This window comes from Scyliorhinus canicula, chromosome 18, assembly GCF_902713615.1.
Source record: "Scyliorhinus canicula chromosome 18, sScyCan1.1, whole genome shotgun sequence".
NCBI classification, from domain to species: domain Eukaryota; kingdom Metazoa; phylum Chordata; class Chondrichthyes; order Carcharhiniformes; family Scyliorhinidae; genus Scyliorhinus; species Scyliorhinus canicula.
The window spans coordinates 35,927,936-35,940,401 of NC_052163.1; the positions used below are offsets into that span (position 1 = coordinate 35,927,936).

General features: G+C 39.6%; 1 pseudogene; it reads right to left on the bottom strand.

The window, feature by feature from the left end:
- LOC119952894 overlaps positions 1 to 12,466 on the bottom strand; it is a 163,686-nt pseudogene that overhangs the window by 96,872 nt on the left and 54,348 nt on the right.

Below are 12,466 nucleotides of genomic sequence, written 5' to 3' on the forward strand. Positions count from 1 at the left end.
GAGATGTTCAATAGGCCAGAGTTGAATAATTCACAGAGCTCTTGCATGGCTTGGGGAAATTAACAAAGAAAATGTCTTGGTCAAGTTCAGCCTCAACTCGCAATCTTCATGAGTGCAGTCAAATCTTGGTATCTTTCTGCTGTTAGGGGAGCCAGGTTACGACAGGATTGTTGACTTCTGCTGATTTACAGAGAGCAGCTCAAGAGCCTGAAGCTGCTGTTATGAATCCAATGAGGAAAAGGCTCGAGACGGTAAGCCAGGAAGTCAAAGTGATAGCATCACCCACTTCACACTCTCTTGATTCGAGAGTAACAGAAGCCTGAGGGAGTTGTGACCTACTTTTGAAATTTCTGCATCTATCCTCCATTCCTCCAGCACCAAGCATTTTGCTGTTTTTCACTTCATAATTGATGGTCCCGCATTTAGTCACCACAGAACTGCCCTATCTTCTCTCCGCTATTTGTTTAAAATAAATCTCCAGAAGCTTTCTTTTATTGTGCCTATTATTCCTCAATCGGCTCCTCATTTTTAAACACACTGTTCTGCATTGTAAAGAATTTTAATTCCCCACCTTTCCCCAAGGCCCTGCAAATTCTCTTCAGGTGCTTATCCAATTCCCTTTTGAAAGCCATGATTTAATCTGCCTCCACTGCTGCATAAGGAGTATTATAGAATTGTAAGTGATCATCTATTGGTACTAAAAGAGCAGTGCAGATATACTGTTCAATAAGCATCTATTATTCTACATAGCCATGCCCATTTGCAAAATTAAATTACTTCAAGACATTGAGCTTAAAATAAAGATCAAGAACTGATAGAGGAGACTGATCATTGAAACCATTATATTTTGAATGGGGAGCATAGTGTAATTATGGGAGACAGGGTGGAGAGTCTTATGTCAAGTTTTTATTCATGTTTGCACTAAACTGCCACCAACAAATTGTGAATCACTAAAATTTTTAAATTATTTTTATCCTACTGAACTTAATACATTAATAAATTGGAACACATGTATTGGAAATGCAAGTTTCATTTTGGAATCAGAGAATTGTTACAAGGCAGGAGAAAACCTTGGTTAGCACTGGTTAACAAGGTTAGCCTTACAGCACCAAGGACCCGGGTTCAAATATGATCAATAGGAAGGAACTTTTTCCTTTCATGGAGGGGGTTAATAACCGTGGGAATAGATTTAATATAATGGGCAGAGGTTTATTGGAGATGAGAGGACTAACCTCTTCACTCAGAGGGTGGTGGGAATCTGGAGCTCACTGCCTGAAAGGTGGCAATGCGGGAATCCTCATAACATTGATTATTCAGATGAGAACTTGAAATGCCATAGCATGCATGGCTCCAGGCCAAGTGCTGGAAAATGGGATTAGAGTAAATAGGTTTTTGATGGACTGCATGGACATAATGGGCCAAAGAGCTTCTTTTCATGCTGTAAAATCTCTTACTTCATATACTGTAGTTGGGATCTAAATAATATCTAATTAGCATTTTGACCTGGATACAAGGCCTATGTGATTCATGTGGCCATAAGGGATTTGAAGGTAAGGGTCCAAAGCAAGCCAAGGTAGTGTGGTACATAGTTTCTTTGAAGGTATCAGATAGGTCCTGCAAATATCTGAGAGCGAGCAAGAGCAGAGAGTTGGAGGCAACAGGTTGCTATTGTTCACCATGCAAAATGTGGGCGAGTGCTCACACTCATTGAACAGATTAGTTCTAGGATTTAGCATGGCTGGAAAGTTTGGCAAGGTTTGTACGTCGAAGATATTTCCAGGATAACCCTCACCGTTCAGGAATTAGAGGCTACGTGGCTGGAAAACAGAAAAATAAACAAGCCATAGAGAGTTTTACTTTGGTTCCTGGAGAATGCAGTATCCACTAAGGCGGCAAACTATAATCTGAAGGAAGATGTGGGGGAAACTTTTCTGTAGTTTCTGTTCAATTGCCTATTGAAAGCTGTTTGAATTTGTTGAAGATTAAAGTCTTAAAACTTGAAGTATTGTGTTATCCTTCTGTCACTGGAAATTCAAATATCTTCCTAAACGTCTTCAGTGTCAACCATAAATTTCAATCACAGGTGAGCCTCAATTTCATCCAGTTGTTTTTAGGAAGATTAAAACGATCATTCACCTATGCAACAAACTCTGTACTCATGCCATCTGCTTCATTCGCCAGCTTCGATTTCTGTCTCGGGTTCAACCAGCTTGCTCGCTATCAGTGCGCTTTCCAAGCTTCCAATTCTATCTCCTATCCATTACATCTTCCACCTTCTTGTCATATGCCTCTGCCACCTCTTCAACCCATTTTCTTTGATAATGATAATGCCTTTGAGTGTCATGGGGATGCAGTTAGATTCTTGGATTTTTGCCTGGTACTTGTGGCACAAATGTTACTCGTCACTAACCATATGAACATATAAATTTGGAGCAGGAACAGGCCATTCAATCGTTTGAGCCTGCACCGCCATTCAATAAGATCATGCCTGATCGGACTGTAGCCTCAATCCCACATACCTGCCTACCACAACCCCCCCCCCCCCCCAACCTTTCGTCCCCTTGTTAATCAAGAATCTAACTAGTTCTGCCTTAAAAACATTCAAAGACTCTGTTTCCACTGCCTTTTGTGAAGAGTTCCAGAGACTCACGAACGTCAAGATTTAAAAAAAACTTAATCACTGTCTTAAATGTGCAGCCCTTTATTTTTAAACAGTAACCTCTAGTTCTAGATTCTCCCACAAGGAAGACATACCTCTCCACATGCACCCTGCCAAGTCGTCTCAGGATCTCAGATGTGAAATGAAGTTGGCTTTTCTCTAGTGGATGCAAGTCTAACCTGTGCAACCTTTCCTCAAGCCAATCCACCCATTCCTAGTATTAATTGAGTAAACATCTCTGAACTGCTTCTAATGCGTTTACATTCTTTCTTAAATAAGAAGACCAAAAATGTACAGTACTCCAGATGCGGTCTCTCCAGTGCCTTGTACAAATGAAGCGTAGCCTCCCTACTTTGTAACCTGCTCTCCATACAACAAACAACGTTTTCTTAGCTTTTTTGATTACTTGCTGTACCTGCAGATTAGTCTTTTGAGATTCATGCACTAGGAGAACCAGTTTCCTCTGAATCTCCGAGCCCTGCAACTCGACCAAGCCTGGACATTGTCCAGGTCTTGTTGAACATGGGCAACATATGAATTTGGAGCAGGAACAGGCCATTTAACCATTCGAGCCTGCACCACAATTCAATAAAATCATGTCTCATCGGACTGTAGCCTCAACCCCACATACCTGCCTCCTCTCTCTTCCCCCCCCCCCCCCACCCCGATAATCTTTTGCCCCCTTGTTAATCAAGATTTGCTTTATTATCTGAGGAATTGCAAATGTAACCGAACACTGTGCAATCATTAGTGAGCATCTCCATTTCAGTATTTATATGGAAGGAAGTTTACTGATGAAACTGGCTGGGCCTCAGACAATGCATTGACAAACTCCTGCAGCGCTGTTCTGGGGTTGTGACGATTGGACTGCAAGTTCCCCTGCAAGACACATACCATCCCGACTTGGAACTATATAGTTGTTCCTTCACTGTTCCGGTGTTCAAATTCTGGAACTCACTTTGTACCTGCACCAAATGGAACAACTCGCCCACACCTGCTCACAAGAACAATTAAGAGTGGGCAAGATAGAAACATTCAAAGGCAAAATCATTTTCAAAGATATTAAATACAATGCCATTTGAGATGGTGCAACCTGTCATGTAAACACAATTAAAAATAAATAGGTACACAAATCTTTGATAGGTCATGAGCTATGTAGACCAATAAGATGCGTGGACCACAAATTACTGATCCCTTCGAGGACAGATAGCAGTGAATTGTCATTATGCTAGCATTAAGGAGAAAATTTATTACCATCCTGTAACTTCTGCTGATGATAGGACCACGATTCCCTGATGGTCATGTGACCTACAGCATTTACTGTCAAAACTATATGATTGAATGTCCAAAGTACCAGACTAACTGCAACATTACCCAGCAAGAAACGAATACATTTCTGGAGACAAGCAGGGTCGAAATAAATTGCAGAAAATTTCAGTGAAAAAAAAAATTGCAGACATCAAAAAATGCTTCAAAAGGTAAACTTGAAACCCATTGATATCATGGTTCACAAAATAAAAAAATCACATATTACCGAGCTGTAGACTTTTGCTTGCTGGCTATTTTGTGCCCTTTTAACAGAACAGATGGTTAATTAACCAAGCCAATAATCTGCTTTAGACTCGTGATGCAATTTGTGTCACGCAGTTCACTCATCGTAACTGGACACATGAAGCTAGATTCTTGAGTTACTTATTTTAATTTCCCTTGCATCAGCTTCTACTCCAAGCACCAGCTGTTCGTCAAAGCATCAGTGAAAATTATCCTCAACATCATCCCACAATGCACTGAAAGGTTAGGCCCCTTAAAGAGTCACTAAAGCATTCATTTCACAAGTTCCAAAGGTTTAAATAAAATACATTGACGAATACTGGAATCTGCATACAAGAAATGAAAACAGCCAATTTATATAATTAATCTGTAATAGTTCACAATCAACCTTTGTAAAAGATAGATTTCATTACGCTGTAAACATTGGTGGTTCTGTACACAGCTATAGGGAGAGTAGGTTAGTGAGATTAATTCTGGATTGTTACAACACAAAGCTGGCACAAACACATGGGCTGAATAGCTTCCTTTAATTCTAACCGGAAAATGGAATCGTTCAAAACACATGCAGTTCCAGGCATGGCAGACATGGAAATACAAAAAGACCACAGCACACTTTCAGAAAGGTCAAGAGATGAGATGGTGTATCCCAAAGCAACAGCTGACAATTTGGTGATTTTTCTCAAATTAAATAGTGCAGTACTATGAGGAAATACTCTAGTTTCAAATACATGATCTTGATGAAAGGCATGATGCTTTTCACAAGTTCCAAAAGACGTTAACACGTAGGAGCAGAAGTAGGCCATTTGGCCCATTGCGTCTGCTCCATCATTCAATGAGATTATGGCTGATCTCATAATGCTCAACTCTACTTTCTTGCCTTATACCCATAACCATTGCTGATTAAAAATCTATCTCAACCATGAGCATACTTAATGACCATACCTCTAAGCTCTCAAGGTAGGAATTCCACAGATTTACTACCCTCAGGATACATTCCTCCTCATCTCGGTCCTAAGTAGATGACCCCTCACTCTGAGATTATGCCCCCTGGTTCTAGTCTCACCCACAAGACAAAACATCCTCTCAGCATCTGTCTTGTTAACCCCCCCCCCCCCCCCCCCCCACTTCCCCAAGAATCCTATATGTTTCAATTAGGTCACCTCTCATTCTTCTAAACTCCAACAGGCCCAATCTACTCCACCTCTCCTTCCATACCTGGGGTCAACCTAGTGAACCTTCTCTGAACTGCCAACAATGCCAGTAGATAGTTCCTTAGATAAGGGGACCAAAACTGTTAACAGTAATCTGTGTGGTCTAACTAGCACCTTGCATAGTTTTAGCAAGACCTCCCTATTGTATACTCCATCCACTTTGAAATACAGGCCAACATTCCTTTTGCCTTCCCAATTACCAGCTGAATTTGCAAGCGAGCTATTTGTGATTTATGCACCAGGACCCCAAAATCCTCCTGTGCTGCTGTTTTCTGCAAACTTTCTCCATGGCTTTACAGGGTTGCAGGAATTGGGCGAGAACCTGGTTAGGGTGCTCTTTCAGAGGATCAGTGCAGACGCGATGGGCCGAATGGCCTCCTTCTACACTTAGGGATTCTATGATTTAACATTCAGCTGCTTCAGTCTTCTTACCAAGTGCATAACTTCACATTTTCTACATTATATATCATCCACCTGTATATATCCCTCTGTAGGCTGCATCATCTTCACCTTCCCACCCATTTTTGTCTCATCTGCAAATGTGGCAATAGTGCATTCACTTCCCTTGTCAAAGTCATTAATACATATTGTGAATAATTGTGGCCCCAACACAAATCACTGTGGCACCCTACTAGTTACATTGAAAAATGTCCTCTTATCCCTACTCTGTCTTTGATCAGTTAATCTATCCGTACTAATATACAGCACCCAATACCGTGTGCTCTTATCTTAAGTCACATTTTATGCAGTACCTTATCAAAAGTTTTCTGGACATGCAAGTACATTATATCTGCTCGTTCCCCTTCATGTATCCTGCTCGTTAACACCTCAAATGAATTCTAAGAAATTTGTCAGACACTATTTTCTTTTCATTATGCCATGCTGACCTGGCTTGATTATATGATGCATTTCTAAAGACTCTACTGCATCCTTTATAATGACAGAAGTTAAGCTGACTGGCCTATAGTTACTTGCTTTTTGTCTCCCTCCTTTTTTTGAATAACGATGTTACATGGCAGTTTTCCAATCCTCTGGGACTTTTCCAGAATTTAAGAATTCTTGGAAGATTACTACCAGTGCATCCACAATCTCCAACTATTTCCTTTAATATCCTATGAAACCCATCAGGTCCAGGGACTTATTGGCCTTTAGCCCATTAGTTTCCCTGGTACTCACCTTCCCCCACCCCAATTATTTATATTTGGAATGTTATTGGTGTCTTCCATCGTGAAGGCTAACGCAAAGTATTTGTTCAACTCCTCCTCCATTTCCTGGTTCCCTATTATTATTTCCCCAGTCTCATTCTCTGAGTTCTCTATGTTCAGTTTGGCCTCTCTTTTCCTTTTTATATTTTCAAAGAAACACTTGTTGTCCATTTTTGTATTACTTGCTGGTTTATCCTCAGTTTATCTTCTCCCTATTTTTGTGCATCATTTGTTGTTTTTAAAAAAATTTCCCAATCCTCAGGCTTACCACTAATCATTGCCACATAATTGCGACAATATATGTATTTTCTTTTAATACTATCCTTCACATCCTTAATTAACCATGGTTGATATACCCACTTACTAGAATCCTACTTCCTCACTGGGATATATTCTTGTTAAGTCATGAACTTTATTTTTCGAAAAGTCTCCCATTGGAGACTTTCTGCTAAACTCCTTTCCAAATCCACTCCAGCCAACTCTGCCCTTATTCCTTTATAATTATCCTTATTTAAGTGTAACACAGTGGTTTTTGACCCAAGGTTCTCACTCTCAAATGTTAAATTCTATCATGGTCACTGCTTCCTGGGGAGGGGGGGGGGGGGTCTTTTCCAAAAATGAAAATTCACATTAAATGGCGTCTTTCATGATCACAAGACATCTTTTGACTGCAAACTTTTCAAGCATAATCACTTCGGTAATATGGGGAGAGGCAACAACTAATTTGGGCAGAACAAGGCCTCACAAACAGCAAAGACAAAATTACTGGATATAACGCGGGAGCTGTTTTGTCCAATCATTTTAAGAGCAGCAGATTTTCTTTTTAATTTGAGGTGCATTTGGGACGTTCTTCATTTTACGAGCAATGTTGTTCATCTGCTTTTGACTTTGCACTTGTTGCCTTCAGCTCTCACATCAATTATCTTCCTAGGTAATAACTGCAGTTGCCAGATGGCTTGAAATAGTGGATGCACTGCTTTGGTGAACTGTTTCGTAACAATGACCAAGGACAATAGATCTTATAGCACATTTTGTAGATCTAAATGTATCCTCCACTGAAGGAATATATTCAAGCCTTGTGCCTTCTTTGAATTAGCCAAGAGCTTGGCAGCCTACGTTTCCCATTACTATCTCAATGGCACTACCTAAATCCATCATAGTTGACTTGCCAACCAATCAGCACCCTTTTCTTCTGTAGTATAAATTGTGATCGTTTGACATTAACATTCCTGCATTTGTCCTAATGAGTTCAAGATGAAAAGCTTTGGCAACATGTCTCTTCCATTATGTACCTTCCACTGAAATTGTGCCTTTAAATCAATGTGGTGAGGAATAGAAATTAAATAATTCACATCGATAATACATGCTTTATGTTCATATTCGTATCTTGCTGAAGAGAGAGACATGTTGCCAAAGCTTTTCATCTTGAACTCATCAGGATAAATGCAAGAATGTCAATGTCAAACAATCATAATAATTTATACTACAGGAGAAAAGGGTGCTGTTGGTTGGCAAGTCAACTCGGATGGATCGAAGCAGTGGCATATAGATAGTAATGGGAAACTTCGGCTCCCAAGCTCTTGGCTAATTCAAAGAAAGCACAAGGCTTGAATATATTCCTTTTGTTTGCAGAGAATGAAAATATGTAGCAAGGATAAAAGAGCCATGTTTTAAGCTCAATCGATTGTCTTAAACTTATTGTTAATGCAGTCATGAGTATACTCAGTATTGTTTAGCGAGTGCTGCCAATCACGGAAACATATCCAACAGTAGACATTTTATTTTGGGTTTTGCAAGTGTAGACTGTTTGAATACAGTCTGTACTCCACTTAATGCAAACTACCAAAGGAATGTGCTGTTTTTTGGGAGGATGGAGATGCATGGAGAGATTCAGTGGTTGTTCATGGTGGACAAACAATGGAAACCAACACCATGGTCTCATGTCAGGGAAAGAGACTATGATGAAAGGCAACTTACAGCTACACTCTTAAAACTGACATTTTTATTGAAATATTCTATAAGTTTTGCTTTTGAACGGTAGGAAGTCAATTGATCGAGAAAAGACAATGCCCCCAAGGGAAGAGATCCTGGTGCATGCAGCAAAAAAGAATCACCCTATTTCAAAGTCATCTCAAGCATTGGGAGGGGATAATATGAAAAAATAGCCATTTCAATTTGTCCCACCATTTTTCAAGTGTTTTAGACTCGGTGGTCTTTCTGTTCCTGTACATCCTTTAAAATTGTAGAGGCTCTGCTTCTCAGACTCCAAATTCTGAAATATGCACCTGCCAAAGACGTTGGTGGCAAAGTACGGCTGAATGATAGTATTTAGTGCAGCAACTTGTTCTCAAACCGAAAAAAAATATCCTTCATTCTATTAGTGTCACAGTAAACTAAATGTGCCATATGATCTGCAGAAAGGTAACCATTTTTGTAAGAAAGAGCAGCAGAAGTAGATCATTTGGCACATTAAGCCTGCTCCCCCATTTAATAAGATCTTGGCTGATCTGATTGTGGTCTCAACTCCACTTTCCTGCCTGTCCCAATAATCCTCGGCTCCCTGGTCAATTAAATGTCTCTGTAACTCATCCTTGAATATTCAACAACCCAGCCTCTGTGGAAGAGAATTCCAAGCGCAAACTACCTTCAAGAGAAGAAATTCCTCTTCACCTGTCTTAAATGGGCAACTGATAAGATTATTGATTCATTGATTTATTCATGGTTTTAGATGCTAATTGAAAGCACAGCTAAAGAGTGAAATTATTTTAAATGCCTTGGCATTGAAAATAGTCATTGTTTCAGATAATGGATCAACTATTGAACTTGTCTTGTCTGTGGAAACTTAGACATTGTTTCAGTAAATGTTTCATATGAATAGAGTATTGTATTTCAATGCATTTAGCAATAAGAATGAATCAACTAATTAGTTGCAGCAAGCTCTATGGCCAGAAGTGGTGTGAGAAACCTATTCTCATGAGCCTGTGTATGTAGACACTGAATCAAGTAATGGCCAATGTTGGATTAATAAATCATCCTCTAAATAATAGACATCTATTTGAACAAATCAGCAGGTGTCAGCTGAGAATTAGAGACCACCGACAGTAAGTGAGGGATTAGACCATAGATAAGGATTCCCCTAAAGTAAGACCTTGTGGCTGAGATCTCGTTCATGAAATTTTGCCTTCCTGAATTCTTGAATCATCCTATTCGTTTATTTTAAAGTGATTTCTTTATGCTTTTATGTTTGATGCTTTTCTTGCCATGTATTTGACCAGCTCATGAATTGTTTGATTTTTGTTTCTACGTTTTTAGTTCAGTTCGTATGCAAGTGTATTAAAGTGAATAATTAGCAATAAAGTTGTATTTTCAACACCTCCAACCAACTGGACTATCGTGTCTTATTTGAAGAGGTAAAACAAGGGTTCCTAGAGATCCAGTGCCCCCTAGTTACTTTCAGCATCTACTGTGTAAATACCTCAACAAGGTAATCTCTGATTCTTATGAACTCCAATGAGTTTAGGCCTAACCTGCTCAACCTTTCCTCATAAGACAAGCCTCCAGGAGCCAGCCTCGTGAACCTTCTCTGACGGCTACGATGCAGGTATATCCCTCCTTAAGGAGACCAGAACTGTACACAGTACTTCAGGCGCAGTCTTGCCAATTCTCTGTAGTTATAGATTTCCTTACTTTGATTCACCAGCCCCCTTGCAATAATGGCCAACAATCTATTTGCCTTCCTAATTACTTGTGCCAGCATGCTAACTTTTTGTTATGTGTGCACAGGGCACCCAAATTGTTCTGCACTGCACCATGCTGTAGTCTCACTATTTAAAATTCTGCTTTTCTATTCTTCCTGTCAAAGTGGACAACCTTTCTTTTTCCCACATTATATAGTATCTGCCAATTTTCTGTCCCCATCTATACCCCTCGTCAAGCTCAATACATCCCCCTCGCAACTTGCTTTCCCACCTTTGTATAATTAACAAATTTACAATACAGTTTGGTCCTTTCATCCAAGTCATATTTGAGGGCCAAGTACTGTGGTACACCATGATTAACAGATTGCCAACCTGAAAATGACCCATTTATCCCAATCCAACATTAGACAGAACTTCTGCGCTACTAAAAACTACAAAAATGAAAATCCTTGCGTTTGACAACATTGTATAACTTTTCGATGTTGAACCTCGTTATTCAGAAGGCCCATTTTACTGAACATTCAAATGTCAGAAGAAAATCACTCATGAATGTCCGATCTTCCTCCAGGGAAGGAAGATACAGGAGAAAGAATCATTCAAAGATTTAAGTTTTGCATATGAAAGCTGATCTTATTGTATTGAAACAGAACCTCTATAGGTGTTCAGACTTGATCCACCATGAATGTCAAAGCTGTAAACTTAATAAACCATTCAACTAATATAAATTGAAGAATTTTGTGAATTTTCAGCCTGATTTCTCCCCCCCGCCACCGAGAGTATAGATGCAATCACAAGTAATTACTAATATTTTTTAATCTCATGCATTTTAACCACTATTCAAGATGCAGTGTTCCACACACAACACACTCAGAATTCAAGAACAGATCTTTAAATGTATGTTTAAATAGTGTGAACAAATACTATCCACAAAATCAACAGCTAAAAGGTGGTCCCTTACTAGTACAGAGCTCGAGTACTGATGAAAAAAGACAAGTCTGCTGAAGCTTTTCATCTTGCACTTATCAGTAGAAACGGAAGAATGCTAAATTTCAAATGCAACAATTTTTATTGCATGAGAAAAGGATGCTGATTGGCTGAGATGTTGCCATGACAAATGCATTTGGGGGTAGTTCCCCATGTCTGTTTATTCCAAAAAAATGTCTAGACCCTGGAAGGGCACAGGTACCATCCTATGAATATATGTAGCTTCTAGCTTTCTCATGCAGTATAAATTGTTGTTCCCAATTGAAACGGAATTGTCTGCCCTGATGAATGCAAGGTAAAAAGCTTTGACGGCATATCACTCTTTTCAGCAATACCTAAAAGAGTCAACTTCAATGTAACTCATATTATTTAATTATTCTTTCATTTGCAGTTTGACAAGCACTCTTACCAGTTTGTCCTTTGCTAGGATGTTGGAGTTGCTGTTGTCCGCCTGATGTCTGTTGAATGCTGTGTTGAGAAGAGCTTGCTGCCACTTGCCCTGTACCTTGTGCTAAACTATTGCTGATGGCAGTCCCAGGTGGCAGTGGCTGACCCCTTTTCAATAGCTGCTTCTGTTCTTGATGCCGGAAGCGTGGTGGCACTTCACGAGGTGGGTAACGGGACAAGGCCTGTTGCTGACAATTGGTAGAAGCTCGTTTGCCATTGCTTCCACTGCTGTTGGTTATAGTGGTAGTGGAAGTGCTGTTGCAGGAATTGGCAGGCTGTGGCTGGCTTTGATTGGTCTTGGTAGGTTCTGGCACTGTCAAAGATAAAGGTAAACCACATATTTGATAGCAAGTAAAATAATTTGAAAGGATATTCACATTTTTGTGGTTCTTTTTTTCTAGAATTTCAAATTAATGGGTTCAATTCCCGTACCAGTTGAGAATTCTGTGTGGGTGCCGGAATGTGGCAACTAGAGGTTTTTCACAGTAACTTCATTGCAGTGTTAATGTAAGCCTACTTGTGACAATAAAAAGATTGTTCTTATTCACGACTTGCCTTAGCTTCAAAACTGGAGCTTGCACATGCCAGAAGTTTGTGGGCAAAATACTATATTTATTATACCCCCAGAAAATCCATCAGATTTTAAATCAATTAAAACAAATATAGATGAAGCAGAATTCTGGATTTTCCTGAGATTACTGTGAGACATTG